Source organism: Gambusia affinis, linkage group LG03 (assembly GCF_019740435.1).
Source record: "Gambusia affinis linkage group LG03, SWU_Gaff_1.0, whole genome shotgun sequence".
NCBI lineage: Eukaryota > Metazoa > Chordata > Actinopteri > Cyprinodontiformes > Poeciliidae > Gambusia > Gambusia affinis.
The window spans coordinates 11,097,877-11,108,460 of NC_057870.1; the positions used below are offsets into that span (position 1 = coordinate 11,097,877).

The 10,584-nt window shown below is 40.2% G+C and overlaps 1 long non-coding RNA gene across 1 annotated transcript; it reads right to left on the reverse strand.

Annotated features, from left to right (window-relative positions):
* Positions 1 to 389: 389 nt before the first annotated feature.
* On the reverse strand, positions 390 to 9,567 carry LOC122828737. The gene is made up of 4 exons (XR_006370261.1): positions 9,439 to 9,567; positions 6,581 to 7,379; positions 2,541 to 2,680; positions 390 to 1,099 (listed from the first exon to the last, which is right to left on the reverse strand). It is a non-coding gene; the product is annotated as an uncharacterized LOC122828737 (long non-coding RNA).
* Between the last annotated feature and the right edge of the window lie 1,017 nt (positions 9,568 to 10,584).

Genomic DNA, 10,584 nt, shown 5'->3' on the forward strand with positions numbered 1-10,584 from the left:
TTATTAAGTTTTTCCAGCTTGTATATGTTTGCCAAACTTCTGACAAACTCAATTTAAAAGATATGTTCTTATTTTTACTTTTGCTTTTTTTTTTTTTATTCATATATGAGGCATATTCTGATGCAGTAAAAGTTTATGAAGTTAAAGGCATCTTAAGTAAATCTTGAATTGTCAGGGGGGTTTTTTCCACAGATTTAAAATAATATATTTTATTTGGTTTAATAACAAATAACAAGTAAAACATTAAATATGAAAATTAAGATATCTCAAGACAAGCAGTTTTAAATGCTAAGCATCCCTCTCATAAATCCTTTCAGACAAATTAATTTGTGTGAAATGTATAATGTTCAAAAGCAAGACTAAGTTTATTTTTTTAGAAAGACATTTTATTATAATTAATTTCTGATTGTCTTGTAAAGGTGGGTCGGAAGTCTTTATACAGTCAATTTAATATCACAATTTCCTTACATGAATACGCAGCTTGTGAATTAAACAGACATAACAGAGAATTTCCCCTTTTACTTGGAAGAAACCTAAACAATAAACCACTTTTTATTTTTAAAACCTGTTCCACCTGGTTGCTTCCTCCTTCTCACCAGCTGAGTAAAAAGGCCTAATAGCAACTCCAAACAGGTTAAAAGTATTACTTAAGTAAAAAGCCCCATTGTTTTGGCTGCACTGTTGATTATAAGCATTCCTTCAAATTAAACACAATACATCTGCAATAAGGTAATTTGCTCAAAGCTCTTGATGGTTGCTAGAGGCAGAGAACTACTTGTGTCTCAAACATGGTTAAAAAGAAGTTTGATTTTCCAATTTAACATTTTGAAGTTAGGCCTTTGTCTCCAGCTCTTTCTGACACTTTATCTACAGCCCATGACCACAAGAATGTTTCCCCTTTAAGCCATTTACAACGTTCTCTGGCGCGTTGCACTAACAAGTCGTTCCTACGACGAGCTCAGCGGATGTACTGTTGCACCAAGTGTCAACTTTTTGCTGCATGCTGCTGGTCTGAAGGAGGTGAGTGGTGGAGCAGCCAGGAAGGGGATCTCTGTGAGGAAGACGCTCGTCTTGGAGACTGGCAGCTCCGAGAAGGTGCCTTGCAGAAAAGGCAGTGCTTAGTGAGAGCAAGCATTTATGCACCCCAAATGACTGACACAAGAGATTAAAGACATTCTCAGACTTACATTGACAATCAAAGCAATACTCCAGGTTGTTTTTTGCTTACTTCAAAAAGGTGGGTAAGATTTGAGAATGATGCGAAACTGACCTACCAGCACAGATGCTTGATGTGGATGGAGACTTTGTGTTCTGACAAATTAAAATCCCTTTAAATTGGTAAATGTTAAGAGTGTGATACAAACCATCATACTCTTGACAAAACTAATAAAAGCCACTGTTTAATTCTTTTTATTGATCTGATAGTAATCAGGACTACATAAATCCAGTCTCTTGTATTCCAAAGCAGACCTTGGTTCACCCATCTGTTGTTTTTGTTGTTGTTGTTGTTTTTTTTTTTTACTTATTGAACTTTGCAAAAAGTAAAAGGTAACTTCAAAGAGCTTGACCCAAATACTGTTTTTTATTGCTGAGAACAGAAAAAATATATATTTCACAGGTCAAGAAAAGAGAAATCAGTCTCCATCCATAATATTTATTTACTGTAGGTTTTTGTTTAACAAGGAAAATGTTAAAAAGAAAACATTTTTCTTGTCTTCTTTGAAATGTAAATGCTCTTACACATTTACATTTCATACAAGTTCCATATCCCTTTAATTATTATTGTATTCTTAGTTTGTTACTGAGCACACCGAAAAATCAAAATCACAATAAAATTAACTTTTTTTTTGCTGTTTTGAAGAATGTATTTGTATTTGAAAAATATACTCAAGACGTTTGAGTCGTGTAACAAAAATATTTTACACAGATGCTTTATTCTCCCCATCTTTGCAGCTTTCCAGCACTTTTAATCCTTCAAGATCTATTTCTCCTGTCACATTGCCAGGAATTTAATGTACTTTTATAGAAGCTAATGCAAAAATATAGAACAGAACATACTTACAATAAGACTTTGCATCATCACTTTGAGTAAAAACTAGTTCGAACAAAGACAGTGTCTGCAAGTTGCTCATGTCTTAAACTACAACACAGAAAACTCAACATAAAGAAGTCATACATACGTGGTACATAGTGTCATACTCACACCATAGATCCGTTGAAATGATCTTTTATCCTCTGTTACTCCTTTGCCCAAATGCTAGAGTTTGTCTGAGCTGGAAAGAATATTTTGTTGTGTTTTTTTCTTGGTGGCTGTAAGAAGCTTATATTATATATACTTTTTTTTTTGTCTTTGAAAGTGGATGGTTCATTTTTTCAGATGCATACAATTTCCTGTCTCCTCTGTTAGGATGGCTAGTAATGCTGAATGACAGATACTGCAGGACAGCGCCAGAGCCCACTCTGTCACCAAGGAGATGACGTTATGGGTAAGCAGCTGTCAGACCACTGGATAGCCACCACTGTGGACAAAAAACGCTCACCATAACCAGACGCTGCTAGCATTTCCACCAATTAAGAGTTGGGAGCTGGGTGCCTGTCGTAGGAGGACAGCAGTGAACGGAGCAACAGAACCCATCAGTGTCAGACATGGGGCTATGACCACTGAGGAACACCAGAGTTTCTGAAAAAGAAGTGGAGTAGAGAGAGAGGTAACAACAGGAAAAGAGAAAATGAAAAAAAAAACTTTAACATCCTACGCAACTGATAGAAAAGGAAACTTTATTATTCTGATGTAGTGGGGGAAAAAGAGTTCATTTTAAAAGTTGTCCCATAAAGTTGTGTGATTTCTCTTTTATTTTTCAAGTATAATATTACCCCATCAATTGTTGTAGCATTGTAGTAATTACTGACAAAAAAAAAAACTTACCGCATAATTATGATAATAAAAAAAATAATTGAAAAAAACTTCAAAACACGCTGATGTCTGCAATTTTATAAATTGGTGTGTTGCTAGTACGTTTTATACCAGGGTAAATGTTTGAAAAATACTCTTAACGAAAAATGCTTTTTCTGCCTTGTGGTGTTACTTGTTTTTTGCAAAAACCCTGTAGCAAGGCAAGGCCTGTTCTCTTTGTGCGTGTTGTTGGAGTAACCTCCTAAAAACGCTTTTATCCTTTTCGACCAATGAGGGTGACGCTGGCTCCACTCTGGTCATGCCATCTTGCAGTTTCAAACTTTCAGCACGAGCTCACAGTTTTGATACTCAGCCAGTGCAAAGGAGGGAAAAGACTATAATTGCGTGCCAGGTTTGGAAGAGGAAAATGTATGAGTTTGGACTGATTTTGACACAACTGTTTAAAAAAATTAGATTTTGGATTATGTTGAAATATCAGTGGGGATTAACTTTTAATATCCAATAATCATTATAGACTGCATTAGACATTTGTTTTTGAAACTAGACAGACGGACACTTTAAACACAAAGAGACGTGTTTGTCTTCTGAACTGTGACTCAATGGAAAGTAATGTGTGTACCCTTGTGTAAGTGTATACCCTATTGTTTGACAATTAAGCACAGCGCACGGGCCTGTAATTATACCTCCACAATAGCGGGTTTTCAGTAAAGAGCTGGAAATAGCATTGGAAGGTTCCGGTCTGAGCTTTCAAACTACCAACAGCCTAGCAGACTATAAAATGGCAAAGAGCAGAGAATAGATTCAGAGAGACTGCTATCATTTTACTGCTTGTGGATTGGCGGGGGCCACTGCCATTGTCCGGTAACTTCCTGATTAGCACTGTGGGGCATGGTTTATGAATCCAGCATGCCGTGCTAAGAAGCCTATTGTTCAAGGCACGTCTGTCGTAAAGAACGATTAGAAGCGAGAAGAGAACGAGACAAAGAAAATAAGACAAAAGAAGTCTAAAAGTGACACAACAGGAAAAAAAAAAAAAGAAGAAATATCCAAAGCAAAGTGAGACTCCATATCTACGGTTTCAATGTATAGCAATTTCACGACCGCAAATATACCCATAATGGTATCTTAATTTCCTAAGTAAGCCACTTGGCTAGGTGACTAACTATCCAGCAAATAGAAGGAATAATATTATATTATGCAATATGATGAAATCCCAGAGGTGAGCAGACTGCCTGAGCAGCTGGCTGAGGAGGACGGTATGTCTGCACACATATGCATGTGCCTGTATGCGTGTGTGAAGATTCTGGGTTTTTTTTTTAAAAAAAGGGCAGGGAAAAGGCATAAGAAAGGTGTACAATGGTCGTGCGTGTTCTTGTGAGCGTCATCATTGACTTTGGCTCTGTAGCAAGCTCCCGGGCAAGGCTTTACCTGGGACCTAATCAGTCAGTGAGCTTCACCACCTCCTGGGACCTCCCAGCTGGAGGGCTGTGATCGCGCATAAGTGCATGTGTATGCTTGAGTTGGATAGAATCAGAGAGAGGAACAGAAAAGGAATGAAAGCAAGACAGAAGGAGAGGGAGTCTAAAGGGACTCAGAGGATGGCTCTGCCGAACAGAGCGACCCTCTGGGAAGCAGATGAACCTGCCTTCTCAATTTCAGTGCCCAGGGCTCTCTCTGACTGGCCATTGTCAAGGTGATCTCCTGTCCCGTAATACACACCTAAACAGGTACACACACATGCATAGAAAACGTAGTTGTCCATGAATGTTAAACTATCATAAAAAATAAAAAAAAAGATTGCATTTTTTTCATATTGATGTCAAGGAGATAGTTGTCATGCTTTTACGCAAGCTTGCAGAAACATCACAACTGTGGTGGAACTCTGCAAAAAAATGCCATTTGCTTTATTCTCGTTGGTACATCACCAAAACCTTGCAAGAAATGACTTGCACAAATGAACCAGCTACCACTGCTTTGTTATAGCTTGTGATAAAATACAAAGCAGTTTCCTTCAGTAGGCTTAGCAAACCCAGATGTAAGTTCTTTGCAATAAAAAGAGCCTGGACTTTTGCCATGTTGAACTGCAACAGCCTGCTGGGTTTCTGTCTGTGGGGGTGAGCATGGGTTCAGGGAGAAACCAGGCGCACGATCTGTCTGCCAGTCCACAAATCTCTGAATGACCAACATCCACCAGGAGAATCACTTTGCACAGTGAAAAAGAGGTGACGAGGTGGAGAAAAGGGAGACCATAACGAAAAAAGAATGGTGAGCAGCAGAGGAAACACAGCAGGTTGCCATGACAAGGAAAGCACGGAAATAAAACACAAACAAAGTCTGGTGGCACCAGGGCTGTGATCTGTGAAAGTAGTGACAGCTTCCCTGGCAAACCTGGCACACTTTGCTGAACAGGTCTTCTGGACAGAAAAGTTTCTCTGCTTTTCTCCTTTACTATTTTTTGTGGGATGAGTGCGACTGGACTCTAGGTGGTGGGAAGGACGACATGTAAAATGTTTGGAATTAGTGTTTTCTTCTACTTATTGTGAATAAGCTGCTTATAGTCCATAATTATTGTCACTGGCAGAAGATGACTGCCTGCTGTTTCAGCAAACACAACTTTTCTCAGTAATAATGAAACTAGTGGCAACAGCAAAGGTCTATAACTCAGCTTTGAATGAAGTTGGCTCAGAACAGGGGTGCCCAAAGTTGGTCCTTGAGGATCACCATCTTGCATGTTTTAGTTCTCTCCCTGGTGGCACCAACAATCTTTTCAGCATGTCAATGTTCTTCTGAGGCCTCTACTGAGCCATCATTTTATCCAGGTGCGTTAAACCAGGGAGAGAACTCAAACATGCAGGATGCCGGCCCTCTAGGACCGACTTTGGGCTCCCCTGGCTCAGAAGGAAAACCTCAACATCCATTTGATAACTGACTGACTGACTGGCTGGTCCGTGTGTCTCTGCATTGCCCAATGACGGACAAGTGAAGTGTGCAGGGTGTAACCAGCCTCTTCCCCATTGGCTGCTGAAGATAGGCACATGGAGGGATGCTCTGTAAGGCCCCTGTAGTAAAAGATTCAGACTGAAAATTCACCCCGTGAACAATTTTATTATTAGAAGCAGGTGACTTACAACATGGCTCCTTGCATGATTAGTCCTGAAAGCTGCACTATCTCCTCACACAGTCATTGCTAGCTATTGCAGAGCAGGTAGGACATGGTAACCCTACTGCATTAAATGTGATTAAACTGATTATCACATTTCCAAAAGAGGTGATGAGTGTAAGTGATCCAACGGTGATAGGGGTTCTCAAATATTTTAAGATTCCACCGTTCAAACCTTTGCTAATAGGGTATTAATGTGGTACTGTTTATTCTGCTACCAGCTGATAAGTTTATTTAAAAAAACATGTATTTGCATTTTTTATTAGTTCCCTTAATTATTAGTTGTTTTCAAATGATCTAGATCAGTCTTCTCTATTTATTGTGCAATTAATTCTGGTTAGTCCTCACTTTTATTTCTGATTATTTGTTTACTCCCCTGCTCCTCTCCTGCCATTTCTCTTTCTCTCTCTTCAATCCATCTGTCTCTCCTCACAGCTGCACCCTGTTCCAATCAGCCACCTGTTTTTCGTTCAGTAATCAAGCTCCCCAGTATTTAAGCTACTTACCTTCAGTCATTCCTTGTTGGATCCTTCTGTTGCTCACCTCAGTTTTGTATGTTTGATTTTTCTCTGTAACATCCTCTAGCCACCACGTGTCTTCTCTAAAAGTAGATTTGTTCTTTCTTTCTTTTTAAGGACTATTCACTTCAACAAAGATTTCCGTGCCCGGGTCCTTTGCAAACCAAGCATGACATATGTCCCGTCAACATCATATTTGGGATACTGGTGTTCACACTATAGAGGATAGAGACTGTTTTAGGTCTGAAATCTGCAGTGGTTGGAGACACCACATGCTGACTCGTGAGAGGTTGTAGAACTTGCCTACAATAAAACAAGAGCTTCTTTTTTGAATAATATAGTTCAGATTTTACACCTCTTTCACTGTTTACACTCTAATGTTGGGAAGGTGGTGAGAGTTGAAGATTAATAGATAGTATACTTTCTCTCAAAGATTGTGAATATTTGTATCTGCAAACAATATTAGCAATGACTTTGTCCATCAGACATTTATATGGATTTAAACAGCCAAAATGTGCTAGGAAACATAACTAACACATGGCAAAGTTCTTTGAGGAGAACGGATTAATTCATTATCTATATTCACACAATTTGATGAGCTTTAATGCTCATTCAAAGCATTGCTGCATATTTGCTCATATGTACATTAGATTAGCACAGTAGATCCCGTGCTTCAATCAGATCTCGTCCTCCAGCTCACAGATGGGCCTGCTGGATAATGCTGGGAAGGCAGTAACTGCTCAGGAGGACCAGACAGGCTGTGGAGGTCCTGGCAAAGGAAAGCTGGCTGTTTGTAATGGGGGTGAAAGCAAAGATGATATAAGATTTATTGAACCAACACGGCAGAGCAAATGAACAACAAATGAACAGAGCTCAGCGAAGGATAAAATAACACAGTGGAGAGAAGGCATCCACAAACAGCAGTAAAAGCAATCCTTTATCGATCTGAAGCAGTAAGCCTGCCAGCTACGCTACCTTCCTCTTTCCAGGAAGACTCGGAACATACAGGATTGACCTTAAGGCATCCTGCTCTACTTTGTTTGTGTATTGTGTGTGTTTGTATGTGTACATAAACACTAATGCATGTCATGTAACACATATATATCATGCTGGATAAGTCACTCTACATTAAATTGCCGTGTTACATCAAAATATGATAAAAGTCAGCATGACTCTTGGTTTTCTGAAATCTGCTGTATTACCGAAATGAGCAACCTTCATCATTTATTATATGAAGAAGACACTCACAAGCTATTTTTAAGTACATTGAATAGCCAACATTGGGCAGGCATGCACATGTGTTGGTTTATTCTCAGTGTAATCCTGATTGCATATGAAGTAAGAGGAGGAGGTTTGAAATGTCACAGTGCACAATGTGACTCAGTTGACCACCTGGAATCCATGACACCATGTCTCACTTGGTAAAGACAGGACATCCCCGGCACTGGGAACTGGGTTAGGGCTGAAATATTCATGCTCCAGACTATGCATCACACAAGCATAGACTCATATGCACCATCACAATTGCACATGATCATACGGGAACAGAACAGGGAACTGGAAGTCGCTGGGACCAGGTAAGCTTGCTTGTTTATTTGAGACCATAGGTTTGTCCATGTGTATGTGCAACAATCTGTTTTCAGGAATCGATGTAGCAAAAAAATGGGCTGAATAACACATGAATTTTTAATGTGGTGCATAGTTTTAACGTACAATTTCAAAATTTGCCCTGAGAAATTACTGTTTTCCAACCAAATGTAACATTTTTAGTGACTTTGCATTCCATATTGTTTTTTTTCCAAGACACAAAAACAGAGCTAAAAATATTGATCACATTCGCTCTTCTCACTTTTCAATTTAGTTAATGTAAATGGAAAAAATGTTGAAATCAGAAATATTTCTGGAACAACTTCACTGACGCGTAAGGAGCATGGAGAGGGTCGAAAAACCTAAGACAAAGAGTCCAGCATTACTTGAAGTGCTAACAAACAACTTTATGAGATGACCAACAAAGTTTTGCTCGTGATGCTGATTAAGGAAGAGGAATCCTAGAACTTGGCCTTTTTAAATCTTCTATGTATTTTATTTTCTACTTAAAAGTGAGCCAAAAACTGAGTTGCTTTGCAGAACCATTACTTTGACGTAAAATTATGCTGTTTGTAACAAATTTTTAAACGTAAACATTTTTAAATAAATTCAATAAATACAGCTGCTTAAAAACATCCTGATGCTTTTATAGTTTATCATAAAAATTTACCCGATTTTTGGCTTAATCTATTCATTTTCACATAAAACTTTTTAGAGTGTTGATGATATGGTTTGGTTATTATTTTTAGTCATAATGAGACCATCTCGTTCCATTTGCTGCTAAGATCATCACATCATATATGCACGCCAGTCTGCACTTTCACTAATGCCTTCACCTATAATAAGAAAGTGGGTTTACAACAAAGTTTGAATAACACCATCGACTGTACCGCCACATGCTTACATTATGCAGAAAGACTTTTTAAACATCTTGTTGTTTCACCTCGCCAGCCGCTCAGCATGTTCAACACTGTAAACAGATGTTATTGTTGTACAGGAATAAAGTTTTCTGCTTCCCGAACGCCACGGTGGAACAGAAAGAATCAGACTCAGCACTGTTCCTACGTCTGCTTTACACCCGCCGCGCACACATACCACACGCATGCACACGCACACACACGGCGAACACAGCCGCGGCGCAGCGACACAAACAAACACACTAAAAATACAAACTACGCATATCCAAACACTCGCACTCCTTAATGAGCTAGCACTTTTAAGAAAAGACTCCACCACAACTCTGTACCACACACTGATACCTTGAGGAGAACTTGCGATCGGAAGAGACGAACAGAAGAAAGAGGCACTCTGGGATATGAAAGGGGGAGAGAGAAAGAGGAGGTGAGAGGAGAAATCAAAAAACGCCTGGAGAGAGGGAGGAGAGCAGGAAGAGGAAAGTGTTGCACCTCGCTCCATATATCTCTAAGGAAGATGATAGAGAGGATAGAAGGAAGGGTGGGGGAAGTTGGGGGAGTTGGAGCAGAGGGTGTCTAGGTTGGCACTGTTGGTGGAGGAGGGGTGGTTCGCTGTCGCTCTTGGCAAACAAACAGGTGAGTAAATAGACTCATGGGCAAAAAAAGAGTGGTGAAGGTAGCGGAGTTATGGGGGGCTAAGGAGTGTTACCCAGATGCTGCAAAGCTGGGGGAAACTCAGCTGTTCGGGTTCCACCTAGAAACTCAGGCCCTACATGATGAGGAGAATGTAGCTGTCTTGTTTACACGCAGATATCTCCTTCCCTGCCCCCCACCTTCAATCCCTGCTTCACTCTCCCATCAGCGGCACTTCCCCCCGCTGTCTTCAAACATCCATAACAACCGTCTTTTCCATCCTCCTACCCTCGCTCACCCACTCCCATCTTCCTGAGCCCCGCAGGCCCCTAACCTAGCTCACATCTCCCTTTTTCCTTACACCCGCCCTCCTCTCCTCCAGCCTTCTTCATCACCCTCAAACCCCGTTCTATGTCTATCTGTCTCGCTTTCTCTCGTTCACTCCCTCTTTTCACTCCCATCCGCTGATCATATCCCTTGGGTATATGCGGTGCTGTTTGGCTGATGAGGGGGAGGATATCGCTGCCAGTGCTTTGATCCTATGAAAGCTGATATCCAGAACAGAGCTACAGATCCCGCCACTGGGCACCCTGGTATTTGAACGACATGACTCTGTGTAAAGGCTCAGTGAGGAGGCCATTTCCCTACAGCCTGCCAGCTGGGAACGCAAAGTCTAGACAGGTGAAGCTGCCTGGGATGGGGCTGACCATATGTAGAAAATACCACAACCTGGCAAACACACAGTTCACTGGCATCGAATTGGATGTTCACTCAGTGTAGATGAGACTTCAATTTTCTGCCTGTAATAACATTTATTGATGAATGAAGTGACGCTAAGCAAAGGTTTGCTTTGAATGA